We start from the raw sequence: 12437 nt of genomic DNA, 5'->3' as shown, positions 1-12437 counted from the left end.
CGCGGCATGTAGGATCTTTCTAGCCCAGGGATCGAACCCATGTCTCCTGTATTGGCGGGCAGATTCTTTACCACGGAGACACCAGGGAAGCCCTTACTTTATTATTATTGCTATTTTTTTTTTTTTTAAATTTGAGAATGCTCTCCCTGGCAAGGTTTTGTATTCATTTTTGAGACCAGTGTTGATAGAATAAAGGACCGTTTTATTTAATGGTGAGCAGGAGCACAAGCCATCTGTCAGTCTCCCTAAACACATTCTTTGCTCCTCCCCTCCCTCCCCTTCTTCTCCCCCAAGGAAAGGACTGAACACTGGAAAAGCCGACAGGTCATTGTGTCCTGGAGCCTTCCTGCACTCGAGGAACTCTTGAGGCTTAAGCAGCTTCTTAAGGAATGAAGGCAAGCAGGAGAAATTGAAAGGGCCAGCCTGAAAGGTTTTGCCAGGTAAGAGGAAATTCTCCTTCCCAGGGAGAGTTTTATATAAGTGAGAACTCTAGCTATTCCATTTATTTTTGCAAATGCATTGCTTTTCTTTCATTTCCAGAAAGGGAGTGAGATACATAGACAGACAGAGGAGAAACAGAGAACAGGGAACCTCAGACGGCAAAGAGCAGGAGAGAAAGTGAGATGGGGATAAAGACATAGAGGAAAAGCCCAAGAGTGTTTGCTAGATATACATAGAGCAGCCTCTAAAATGAAGACTATGTTACCAAGGGGTCTGTAACTCTCTGAACTTTTATTAAGCAGGGAGATGTGAAATATTTTGAAATTGTACATGAAATTTACCATCTGTGTGGACAGGGGAACCTGACTTAGGCAGACTCATGTGAGTTCAATGAATTATTTCATTGGTGCAAATCTTTGGGAGTCTTTAAAAATGAAGATTAATGTTAAAATGGTAAGAAGAAAGGAAGAAGAAAACCTTAAAGACTGAATGAACAAACAAGCTTAGTAGAGATAGAAAACTCAGTTTAAAAAATGAGCATTTTTTACCTGAGAGCATTCCTGGGGGGTATGGGAGAATTTTAAGTTAGAAACAGGAGTTTTTTTTTTTTTTTCTGTCTAGCTTGCCAGGATTCATATAACCTGATTACCATTTCCCTTTATATTTGCATACTATACACAATTTCGATAAGTAGTTTAAATGATTATTTAGAGTTAAAAAAAATGCAAGTATAGTGGATTTACAATATCATGTTAGCTTCAGGTGTACTGCACAGTGATTCAGAAATAAATAAATATTCTTTTCCTGATTCTGTTCACTTATAGGTTATTACAAAATATTGTATTATATTGTAGGTCCTTGTCATTCATCTATTTAATATAGAGCAGTGTGTATGCTTTTTAGTAGCAGATGATAGCTTTATTAAGTCTCTTGCTAATGTATAACATGGATTGCTACTCTTTTCACTGCCAAGATTCTAACAGCATCATCCCATAGCCACAAATCAGGATGGGTTTATCATCCTGCAGTAACGAAAGGAATCAAAATCTCAGTGGGTTAACACAACAAAAATGTATTTCATGCTGATGCCACCTAACACTGCAACGAGGCACTGAGTCATGTGATGATTAGGCACGTAGCAATACCGTACCATGGACGCTTCATAACAACTGAGACGAGCTGGGAATGTTTTGTTAAATAGCAGTACTGACTACTGCATATGAGGGGAATAGTTAAACCTTTACCAAGTAACGGACACACGGCACAGCACGAGACATGTCCAAGCTCTGAATCCCGTAAACCGGCCAAAAGTCAGGTAAATTTAAACGTTATAAATGAACAGGAGAAAACTAATATTCATGTCCAGAAATATTCTGATGAAAGACAGTCATGCTGAGCTGGCTTTGCATCCACCCTCGTGTGTGCAGGGCTGATCCTCCTGCTAAGACAGTCATGCTGAGCTGGCTTTGCATCCACCCTCGTGTGTGCGGGGCTGATCCTCCTGCTAAGACAGTCATGCTGAGCAGGCTTTGCATCCACCCACCTGTGTGAGGGGCTGATCCTCCTGCTCTGCCATTTACTCTTTCCTAATAAAAGTATTTAGACTGAAGAGTCTGATGAAACTGCTGCTTCTTTGTCTACATTTGACAAGTATGGACACATTGTATTTTCATTGTCAGTTCTTCATATTTCCATCTCTATTATAATTTACTTGGTTTGTGAATTATTTGGAAGTAGAGTGTGTATGTTAATCCCAACCTCCTAACTTATCCCTCTTCCACCTTTCACCCTTGTTTTCTATGTCTCTGAGTCTTTCTGTTTTGTAAATAAGTTCATTTGATTCTTTTTTTGTTTGTTTCCACATATAAGCGATATCATATGATAATTGTCTTCCTCTGTCTGGTTTCCTTCACTTAGTACAATAATTTTGTACGAGGTTCATCCATGTTGCTGCAGATAGCGTTATGTCATTCCTTTTAATGGTGATTATTTAGATTTTTCAATGAAAAACTTCAAACATATAACAAAATTTTTAAAATTCACAGAGAATCCATGTATACACGTCACCCAGATTCACCATTAACATTTTAATACAGTTATTTAACTGCATATCCATCCCTCTATTCACCCATTAATCTATCTTTTTAAAATGAATTTTTAAGTAAATTATAGACATCCATACACTTCTCTCTAAATACTTTAGCAAGCATATCATTTGCTCTCTAGAGTTCAGGAAAATGTTTGTTTGTATAAAGCACTTCAAGAAAAGTTCGTGTGAAATTGATCAGGATGAGATTTTGTGTGAAATTCTTAGATAACTGGGGATGAAATTTCTAAATTTAAATTCACTGAGCAAGCATAGGGATGGTGATAACTATTAGGTGTGGGGTGAAAGAATATTGGTTTGAGAATTATTCCACAAGATCTATAGGGGAAAAGTCTATTGCCTTTTAATTCTCTTTGTAGGGATATTAAAAGGCTAAGAACCAGGCCCAGGGAATACAAAATACACGATGATGCTGTTTTAGTTTCAGGCCCTGAGTGCGTAGCCCCTAGGCCATCACAGAATTCTCTCTGGTCATTTCTGACTCATAAGAATGGGTACTGAAAGGTCTGTGGATGGGTTTATTCTGCAGCTGACCAGGAGTGACAAGGCCCTGTCCACATTTTTGCAGAAACAGCAGGTGTGGCATATTACAGAGTCACTAGGAAGTGAAATGATAAATACTGTCTACTGATATTTTGACCTGAAATATCCTGAACCTGAAGACTCTTTTAAAAAAAGATCATATAGGAAATCGTTTTGTCCAAATATTCTAACATAATCTTGTTTTTATGTTTGAGCAACTCACCATCTAAGTGAGTTTTTCTGGTTGTGAGTTTTGAAAGATTCACCGTTCCCACTGCCTCCATCCTCACCTTGGGCATGGGCTGCAGTCTGGACCAGCTCTGTCTCCAGTTCTCAGAGATCTTACACCAAGTCCCCTTCAAATACGGTGCCTATGATCTGGGTTTCCTTATTCTATAAATCTGCCAAATGTTTAGTTTTATGCTGTTTGTTCTGACTGTATTTTTAATGCAGGTGAATTAAAAATATAGTTGTCATTAAAATGTAAAAGTGAACCCAGGTGGCTTGGTCCTCCATTTATGAAAAACAACACCCTAGGAGGCAGCAATCTTCCTGAGTGCCTCTGAATCCTGGTACAGAACATTCTCTCTTAAGAACAGAATGTCACTGAGCAAATGTACTCATGCAACAAATATTTGAGTAGGTTGAACACCTCCTATGTGCCAGGTGCTGGGGATCCATCATGGAAAAAGAAAGTTGCCTCATGGTGCTTCTATTCTAGCTGAACTCAGGGGTGTGACAACAGGTAATTAATAAAAGCCAGGATAAATATTGTAGAGCGTGTTAGAAGGTGAAGAGGAGATGCAGGACAGGGTGGGGGGTTGGGGGTGCTGAGAGATGAGGTGGGTAGCAGTTTTAAATAGAATGACTGGGTTGGAGCTTTTTGAGAAGGTGACATTGTCAAAGATTTGAGGGAGGCTGGGGAATTGGCCACGTGGATATATGGGGAGACATGTTCCAGACAGAGGAAGCAGCTTGTGCAGAGACCCTGGATGGGGAGAGTAACTGGCTCGTTTGAAGAGCAGTCAGGTGGCCACAATGATCAGAATGGAATGAACAAGCTAAGACATGAGTCATAGAGAAAACCGTGGGCAGATCACACAGGACCCCAAAGAGCCTGTTGTGTCTTTTTACTCTGAGTGAAACAAGGAGCTGTTGGAAGGATCTGAGCAGAGGTGACTTAGGCTTTCAAAGGATTGCCCTGGATTTAATTGACTGCAGCGAGACAGGTTAAAAGCAGGGGCGCCCATGAAGGTTGTAGTAATCAGGCAAGAAAGACGACATCAGCTTGACCTAGGCTGTTTGCTCTATGCTGGAGAGACAGGATCAGTTCTTGAGGGGGAGCTTTAGTGGTAGAACTGAGAGGGTTTCCTGACAGATTGGATTCGGGGTGGGCACACGGGAGAGGAGTTAATGAAGACCCCTTGGGTCGGGGCTGTGCTCCCACGCTGCAGTTGCATGAACTCGGGAGAAATGAAGGGAGAAAGGGAAAAAGGAAGCAAGAAGAGAGAGAGCCAAAATGGGAACTGTTCTCGGTGCTGAGTGGATGTAAGTGATGAAGACACAGTCTTCACAAATCCCAGCTTTTTTTTTTTTTTAATTGAAATACATGTGCATGTTTCAGAGGGCACACAGAACAGGGAACAATTTGCTAGCAGGCTCGAGTCAGGGAGGTGACATTTGAGTTGGGTTTTGGAAGATGAATAAGAGACTGCCAGGTGTATGTGTATGCATGGGTGTGTGTACATGCATGCACATGTATTGAGGCTGAGGAATGGTGTGCAGATTTCTCGGAAGAGGGAAGGAGTAAGTGACACATTCGGAATCCGCAGAATATAATCAGGTGACATTTAGAGAGTTTTGTAGCCTAGCCAATGCATCCCACCATCTGTAAAGTAATGTCTTTATCTCTCTGAGGCTCGGTAGGATGGTGTTGCTGCATTTAGTGGGTTTGTTTTTTTTTTCAGTTTGTCTTTAAAAATTTTACTATACACTATTCAAGATATTCAAAATAGATACGAAGAATAGTTTAAGGTGACCTAGTGATTTTAAGCTGAAGTCCTGCAGGCAAAACGTTAACTCAGAGTACTTGGGATTGGGTTAAGTCACTCGGTTGTGTCCGACTCTTTGTGACCCTATGGACTGTAGCCCACCAGGCTCCTCTGTCCATGGGATTCTCCAGGCAAGAATGCTGGAGTGGGTTGCCATTTCCTTCCCCAGAGGATCTTCGCTACCCAGGGATCAAACCGGGTCTCCTGCATTGCAGGCAGACACTTTACTGTCTGAGCCACCAGGGAAGCCTGACCGCTGGTTTAAAAGAGTTTTTCTCAACTAGGTGACCACACTGCCACTAGCGTTCTGTCACACTTGGTACCTGACTCCTGTGATTTATGGAGTCTTCTCTCACTGCTATAAAAAGTTTGTGACAATCCCAATTCTCACTTTCATCGTGATGAAACAGGAGAGAAGGGGCAGGGCACAACCTTCAAAGGAATGGAACTGCCATAAGACATGACAAAAACTGGTTGGAAGATTTGACTTCAGTAGACCTTGAGCCTCATTATGTGTTCATTGTAATGCATTAGCTAAATGACACACTCACCAGCATTTTGACAGTTCTGAGACCAACCATGAAAGGTCACAAAGTGGGTGGTTGCTCAAATCCTGGAAAATCCCCATCCCTTCCTGAAAATAATTGGAATGACCCTCCCACTCATTAGCCTATGAAATGAGCTAATGAGTAGGAGGATTCAACCATGCCATGTTGCAAGGCTGCTCTCTCCCTCTGAGATGGCCCACCCTCTTGCCTGTGGAGTGTGTTTCTCTCTAGATAAATCCACTTCTGACCTCATCTCCAAATTCTTTCTGGAGGAAGCAAGAACCTCAAATTCACCTGGAACGGTAGTATGGTTATTTCTGAAGCTTAATAAAACAAACAGTAGTCACAGCCCCTTGATTCAAGGAAAGCATTTCTCTCGGAATGAAAAACGTTGAGGTTTGATTCTGTCAATTAGAAAGGAGTAAATTTAGGGGATTTTGTTCCAAATATTACTGCCATACAAAGGTGATGGTAACTTCCCAAGTTTTATGGCTTTTTACAAAATCCTTCGTCCCCCATTAGCATCTGCTGACCTCACCATAACCCGGCCAAGTGGTGATAGCAAGTGGCTTTTATTTTATGCTGACAGAACTGAACCTCAGAGAGTTTAAGAGACTATAGGAAGCCATGTAAGAAGAATGTAGCAGGGCTGAGGCTTGAACTAGAAAATTCAAAATCAAGTTCTGTGCAGTTTTTACTGCTCCTCAGTATACTTTCTTCTGCAGTTTCTGGAGCAGTCTTCTTCTTAAAGGATATGAAAGCAGTAAAGGACTCTGTAATGATGTCAGTCTAAACAGTGGCCAGGGGCCTTTGGATCTTGTCCTTATTCACTGTGATGGCCTGCTCTTTCTGTTCCCTGGTGTCAGGTAGCACCAAGCGTCGGAGTGCCCTGGCCCACCCAAGTCTTTGGAGATGCTCCATCTGCCTCATGGATTGTAGGCGTCCATCCTGAATGAAATGCTTCAGAAAGACAGGGTGGTTACTCCTGTTTGTCTAATAGTCTAAGTTCATGAAGTGCTGGGGTGATGAAGTTTGTAAGCCACACACAAGTTAAAGGATTTTGATTAAATATTCTTTTTTCTTTGAATTGAATTATTTAGGCAGTTTGTTCAATCTTTTATATAGTGATCATAAAAGAAGAAAGATTTATTAGTTGGCTTCAACGTTCCCAGCACTGCGAAGAATTCCCAGACCGAGGCTCTGCCTTCTGTGTGTTCCCAGCTTGGTGAGGGATATAAATATCAGGTGAATAACAAGCAATAGAATAAATGTGTAATTGAGGTATGAACCAGGCATCATGGGAAACTAGATGGATTGGGATGTGCAGAGGGTGATGGTTTAAAACTTCCCAACAGCTGAGATTGTGTTCTGTTCCCAGACTTTGAACACTTAACAAATTCATTGTGTTCCAACCTAGTAATGATTACAGCTGATGGAAGTACCACGGCCATCAGCTCCATTTATTGTGATGTGCTGTGCTCTGCGGAACTCCACGGTTGTAATCCTTATCCCTCCCTGGAGGAATGCTCTATGGTTCTGCATTTTATTTTAATTTTTTTTTTCTGAGTCTAATGACACATTGTCATTGAAATGTTTGGTGGAGTCTCTCTCGAATTTTCTACAACAGAGTTGGATATTTATCCAGGCTGTTAAAAGATTTGTGAATGGGCACGGAAGCAAATGTTAATGTTTATGTGATGGTTAAAGGCTAACCTTTAGTGTTCTTTTGACTGTCAAACATGCTGTGTGGATCCTAATGTGATGTGTACAGAAGAATCTGTTCATGTTCCCCAATTGTTTGTCTTCTGCGACTTCTGTTGCCCAGATGTGGTACACTGCAGGACTGCTTTGTGAGAAAACCAAAACTACAGTGCTTAAAATAACCCTGCTTAAGTAACTGGGAATAATAAAAAATAAAAAGGGAACATATCACTGGATTTCAGAGAATAAAGTATAATCAAAAAGCAAATCGAAAAAATGTGTTTAATTAATCTTGCACATTTGCACTGGGTCTTTCATCCAAATATATTGAAGCTTCTGCTTACCTCTTGGTCATGTACACACAAAGAAAACATTCTTTAATTGATCATCTCTTCCCTTTCCCCACGTGGTTGATAATAGACACTTGATTTTCTCCATGTGGAGCTAGAGATGCTGTTGAAGGTAAACGGAGCAGACATCTGTCTGAGTGGGAACTGCTGCATGCTAAATGCACAGAAGAATGATTTTTAAAGTGTGGTTCCTTGGACTAGCTCAGCATGCAAATTCTCAGGTCCCATCTTGGACCTGCTGAATCAGAACCACTGGAGGTGGGCTTCAGAGCTGGGTTTTGACAGATCCTCTGGGTGATTCTGATGCAATGCTCAAGTTTGAGAGCCCCTGGCATAGAACATTAGAGATGGTATCTTTTCATTTTACTGCTGAGTGGTCCATGGAGGAAGAACAGAAACCTTGAAGGACACTTTTGTATAAAGTACTGTTCAGTTCAGTCGCTCAGTTGTGTCCAACTCTTTGCGATCCTATGGACTGCAGCATGCCAGGCTTCCCTGTCCATCACCAACTCCCGGAGCTTGCTCAAACTCATATCCATCGAGTCGGTGATGCCATCCAGCCATCTCATCCTCTGTCGTCCCCTTCTCCTCCCACCTTCAATCTTTCCCAGCATCAGGGTCTTTTCAAATGAGTCAGTTCTTCACATCAGGTGGCCAAAGGATTGGAGTTTCAGCTTCTGTATCAGTCCTTCTAATGAACACCCAGGACTGATCTCCTTTAGGATGGACTGGTTGGATCTCTTTGCAGTCCAAGGGACTCTCAAGAGTCTTCTCCAACACCACAGTTCAAAAACATCAATTCTTCAGTGCTCAGCTTTCTTCACAGTCCAACTCTCACATCCATACATGACTACTGGAAAAACCATAGCTTTGACTAGATGGACCTTTGTTGGCAAAGTAATGTCTCTGCTTTTTAATATGCTGTCTAGGTTGGTCATAGTTTTCCTTCCAAGGAGCAAGTATCTTTTAGTTTCATGGCTGCAGTCACCATCTGCAGTGATTTTGGAGCCCGAAAAGAGAAAATCTGTCTCTGCTTCCACTTTTCCCCCTTCTATTTGCCATGAAGTGATGGGACCAGATGCCATGATCTTAGTTTTCTGAATGTTGAGTTTCAAGCCTGCTTTCTCACTCTCCTCTATGAGAGGAGAGAGCTCTTTAGTTCCTCTTCAGTTTCGGCCATTAGAGTGGTATTATCTGCATATCTGAGGTTGTTGATATTTCTCCCAGGAATCCTGATTTGAGCTTGTGCTTCATTCAGACTGGCATTTCACATGATGTACTCTGCATGTAAGTTAAATAAGCAGGATGAAAATATGCAGCCTTGTCATATTCCTTTCTTGGGAAATGAGTATGACAAAGCTGTGTACTGTAACCCTGGTTATTTAGCTTATATGCAGAGTACATCTTGCTAGACCATGTCAGTTGTTCTATGTCTGAATACAGGTAAGGTGGTCTGGTACTCCCATCTTTTTAAGAATTTTCCACAGTTTGTTGTGATCCACACAGCTAGCCTGTGCTGTGCTAAGTCGCTTCAGTCGTGTCTGACTCTGTGCGACCCGGTGGACTGCAGCCCACCAGGCTCCTCTGACCATCGGATTCTCCAGTGAAGAATACTGGAGTGGGTTGCTGTGCCCTCCTCCAGGGGATCTTCCTGACCCAGGGACTGATCCCGTGTCACTACACTGGTAGGCGGGTTCTTTACTACTAGTGCCACATGGGAGGCCCTGTTGGCATGCGAAATGAGTGCAGTTGTGCAGTAGTTAGAACAGGCAATGGCACCCCACTCCAGTACTCTTGCCTGGAAAATCCCATGGGCGGAGGAGCCTGGTAGGCTGCAGTCCATGGGGTCACGAAGAGCCGGACATGACTGAGCGACTTCTCTTTCACTTTTCACTTTCATGCATTGGAGAAGGAAATGGCAATCCACTCCAGTGTTCTTGCCTCGAGAATCCCAGGGATGGGGGAGACTGGTGGGCTGCCATCTATGGGGTCACACAGAGTCGGACACGACTGAAGCAACACAGCAGCAGCAGCAGTAGAACATTCTTTGGCATTGACCTTCTTTGGGGTTAGAACAAAAACTGACCTTTTCCAATTCTGTGGCCACTGCTGAGTTTTCCGAATTTGCTGGCATATTGAGTGCAGCACTTTAACAGCACCATCTTTTAGGATTTTGAAGAGCTCAGCTGGAATTCCATTACCTCCACTAGCTTAGTTTGTAGTGATGCTTCCTAAGGCCCTCTTGACTTCACACTCCAGGATGTCTGGTTCTAGGTGAGTGATCACAACATTGTGGTTATGGGAGTCATTAACACTGCTTTTCATAGTTCTGCTTATTCTTGCCACATCTTCTTAATCTCTTCTGCTTCTGTTAGGTCCTTACCATTTTTGTCTTTTACTGTGTTCTTCCTTGTATGAAATGTTGCCTTGATATCTCCAATTTTCTTGAAGAGATCTTTCCCATTCCATTGTTCTCCTCTATGCCTTTGCATTGCACATTTCAGAAGGGCTTCTTATCTCTCATTGCTATTCTCTGGGATTCTGCCTTCAGTTGGGTATGTCTTTCTTCTTCTCCCTTTCCTTTCACTTCTTTTCTATCCTCAGTTATTTGTAAAACTTCCTCAGACAACCACTTTCCCTCCTTCCATTTCTTTTTATTGGGAATGGTTTTGGTCACCACCTCCTGTACAATGTTATGAACCTCATCTATAGTACCTCAGGTACTCTGTCTATCAGATATACTCCCTTGAATTTATTCATCACCTCCACTGTATAATCATAAGGGATTTGACTTAGATCATACCTGAATGGCCTAGTGGTTTTCCCTACTTACTTCAATTTAAGCTGAATTTTGCAATAAGGAGCTCATGATCTGAGCCACAGTCATCTCCCAGTCTTGTTTTTGCTGACTGTATAGAGTTTCTCCATCTTCAGCTGCAAAAAACATAACCAATCTGATTTTGATATTGGCCATCTTATGTAGATGCCTATGTGTAGAGTTGTCTCTTGGATTGTTGGAAAAGGGTGTTTACTATGACCAGCATGTTCTCTTGACAAAATTCTGTTAGCCTTTGCCCTGCTTCATTTTGTACTCCAAGGACAAACTCGCCTTTAATTCCATTTCCATGTATCTCTTGACTTCCTACTTTTGCATTCCAATCCCCTATGATGAAAAATGCATCTTTTTTGGTATTAGTTATAGAAGATGTTGTAGGTTTTCATTGAACCATTCAGCTTCAGCTTCTTCAGCATTAGTAGTTGGGGCATAGACTTGGATTACTGTGATGTTGAATGGTTTGTCTTGAAAATGAACCAAGATCATTCTGTTGTTTTTCAGATTGCACCCAAGTACTGCATATTGAACTATTTTGTTGACTGTGAAGGTTACTCCATTTCTTCTAAGGGATTCTTGCCTAGAGTAGTAGATACAATAGTCATCGAATTAAATTTGCCCATTCCCACCCATTTTAGTTCACTGATTCCTAAGATGTCAATGTACAATCTTGCCATCACCTGCTTGACCACATCTAACTTACCTTGATTCATGAACCTAACATTCCAGGGTCCTTTGCCATATTGTTCCTTACAGCATTGGACTTTACTTTCACCACCAGACAGATCCACAACTGAGCATCATTTCTGCTTTGCTCTAGCTTCTTCCTTCTTTCTGGCTCTATTAGTAATAGTCCTCAGCTTTCCCCCAATAGTGTATTGGACAACTTCCAAGGTGGGGCACTCTTCTGGTGTCAGGTCGTCTTGCCTTTTTATACTGTTCATGGGTTTCTCATGCAAGAGTACTGGAATGGGTTGCCATTTCCTCCTCCAATGGACCACATTTTGTTAAAACTCTTTACTATGACCTGTCCATCTTGGGTGGCCCTGTGCAGTATGGCTCATAGCTTCATTGAATTACTCAAATCCCTTCACCATGACAAGGCTGTGATCCATGAAGGGGATGTGATATTAGTTTATCCTGTTATCATTGATATTAATTTTGATAACCAGGTTAAGCTTTGTCCATATTTCTCCATTGTACTTTTCTTTGTCCTCAGTAATTTATAAGTAATTTGTCAGAAGATACTTTGAAACTGTTAAAATCCTGTTCCTAATACACTTTTACCCAGTGGTGTTAAAATCTCTTGATGATTCTTCCCTGAATCAATTATTACTATGGTGGTTGCCAAGTAATTTAACTGAAGGAATTAATCTTTAAAAGTAGACCTTTCAGATAACTATTTGAGCAACAGAGTTTGAGAGAATTCTATCTCTACCCAAACCCACTAGAATTATTTCTAGAATCAGTATCCTATGCTATTCCTGCCTAATTACAACTCATTTAATGACTTCCAGTTTTGGCCTTCACAATGAGCCCTGCATGTCTCACCCCCTTCAGCTTAAATTAGATATAAACATCCTCATGAAATAGTATATGAAATGTAGATATTAAGTCAATCTACAAATGTTTTTCTGCCATTGACACAGCACACACACATGCACAGCTGTAAAATGCTTATGAATTTTGAGTTTCCCACTAGATTTCCATAAACAGCCCTAGGGCTTTGTTTGTTCCTAGTTGCTCAGTCGTGTCCGACTCTTTGCGACCCCATGGACTGTAGCCCGCCAGGCTCCTCATCCATGGGGATTCTCCAGGCAAGAATACTGGAGTGGGTAGCCATGCCCTCCTCAAGGGGATCTTCCCAAGCCAGGGATAGAACCC

General features: G+C 41.7%; 1 protein-coding gene across 1 annotated transcript in view; it reads left to right on the top strand.

The window, feature by feature from the left end:
• The first annotated feature begins 299 nt into the window (after positions 1-299).
• Positions 300-12437, top strand: part of LOC102391810 (collagen alpha-4(VI) chain) — a 152227-nt gene continuing 140089 nt past the window's right edge. The window contains 1 exon segment of the mRNA XM_045166790.1: positions 300-440. The gene's annotated coding sequence lies outside the window, so the exon portion shown is untranslated.

Source organism: Bubalus bubalis, chromosome 1, assembly GCF_019923935.1.
Source record: "Bubalus bubalis isolate 160015118507 breed Murrah chromosome 1, NDDB_SH_1, whole genome shotgun sequence".
NCBI classification, from domain to species: Eukaryota; Metazoa; Chordata; class Mammalia; order Artiodactyla; family Bovidae; genus Bubalus; species Bubalus bubalis.
The sequence above is the reverse complement of the archived record's forward strand: the minus strand, read 5'-3'. Positions and strand labels throughout refer to the sequence as shown.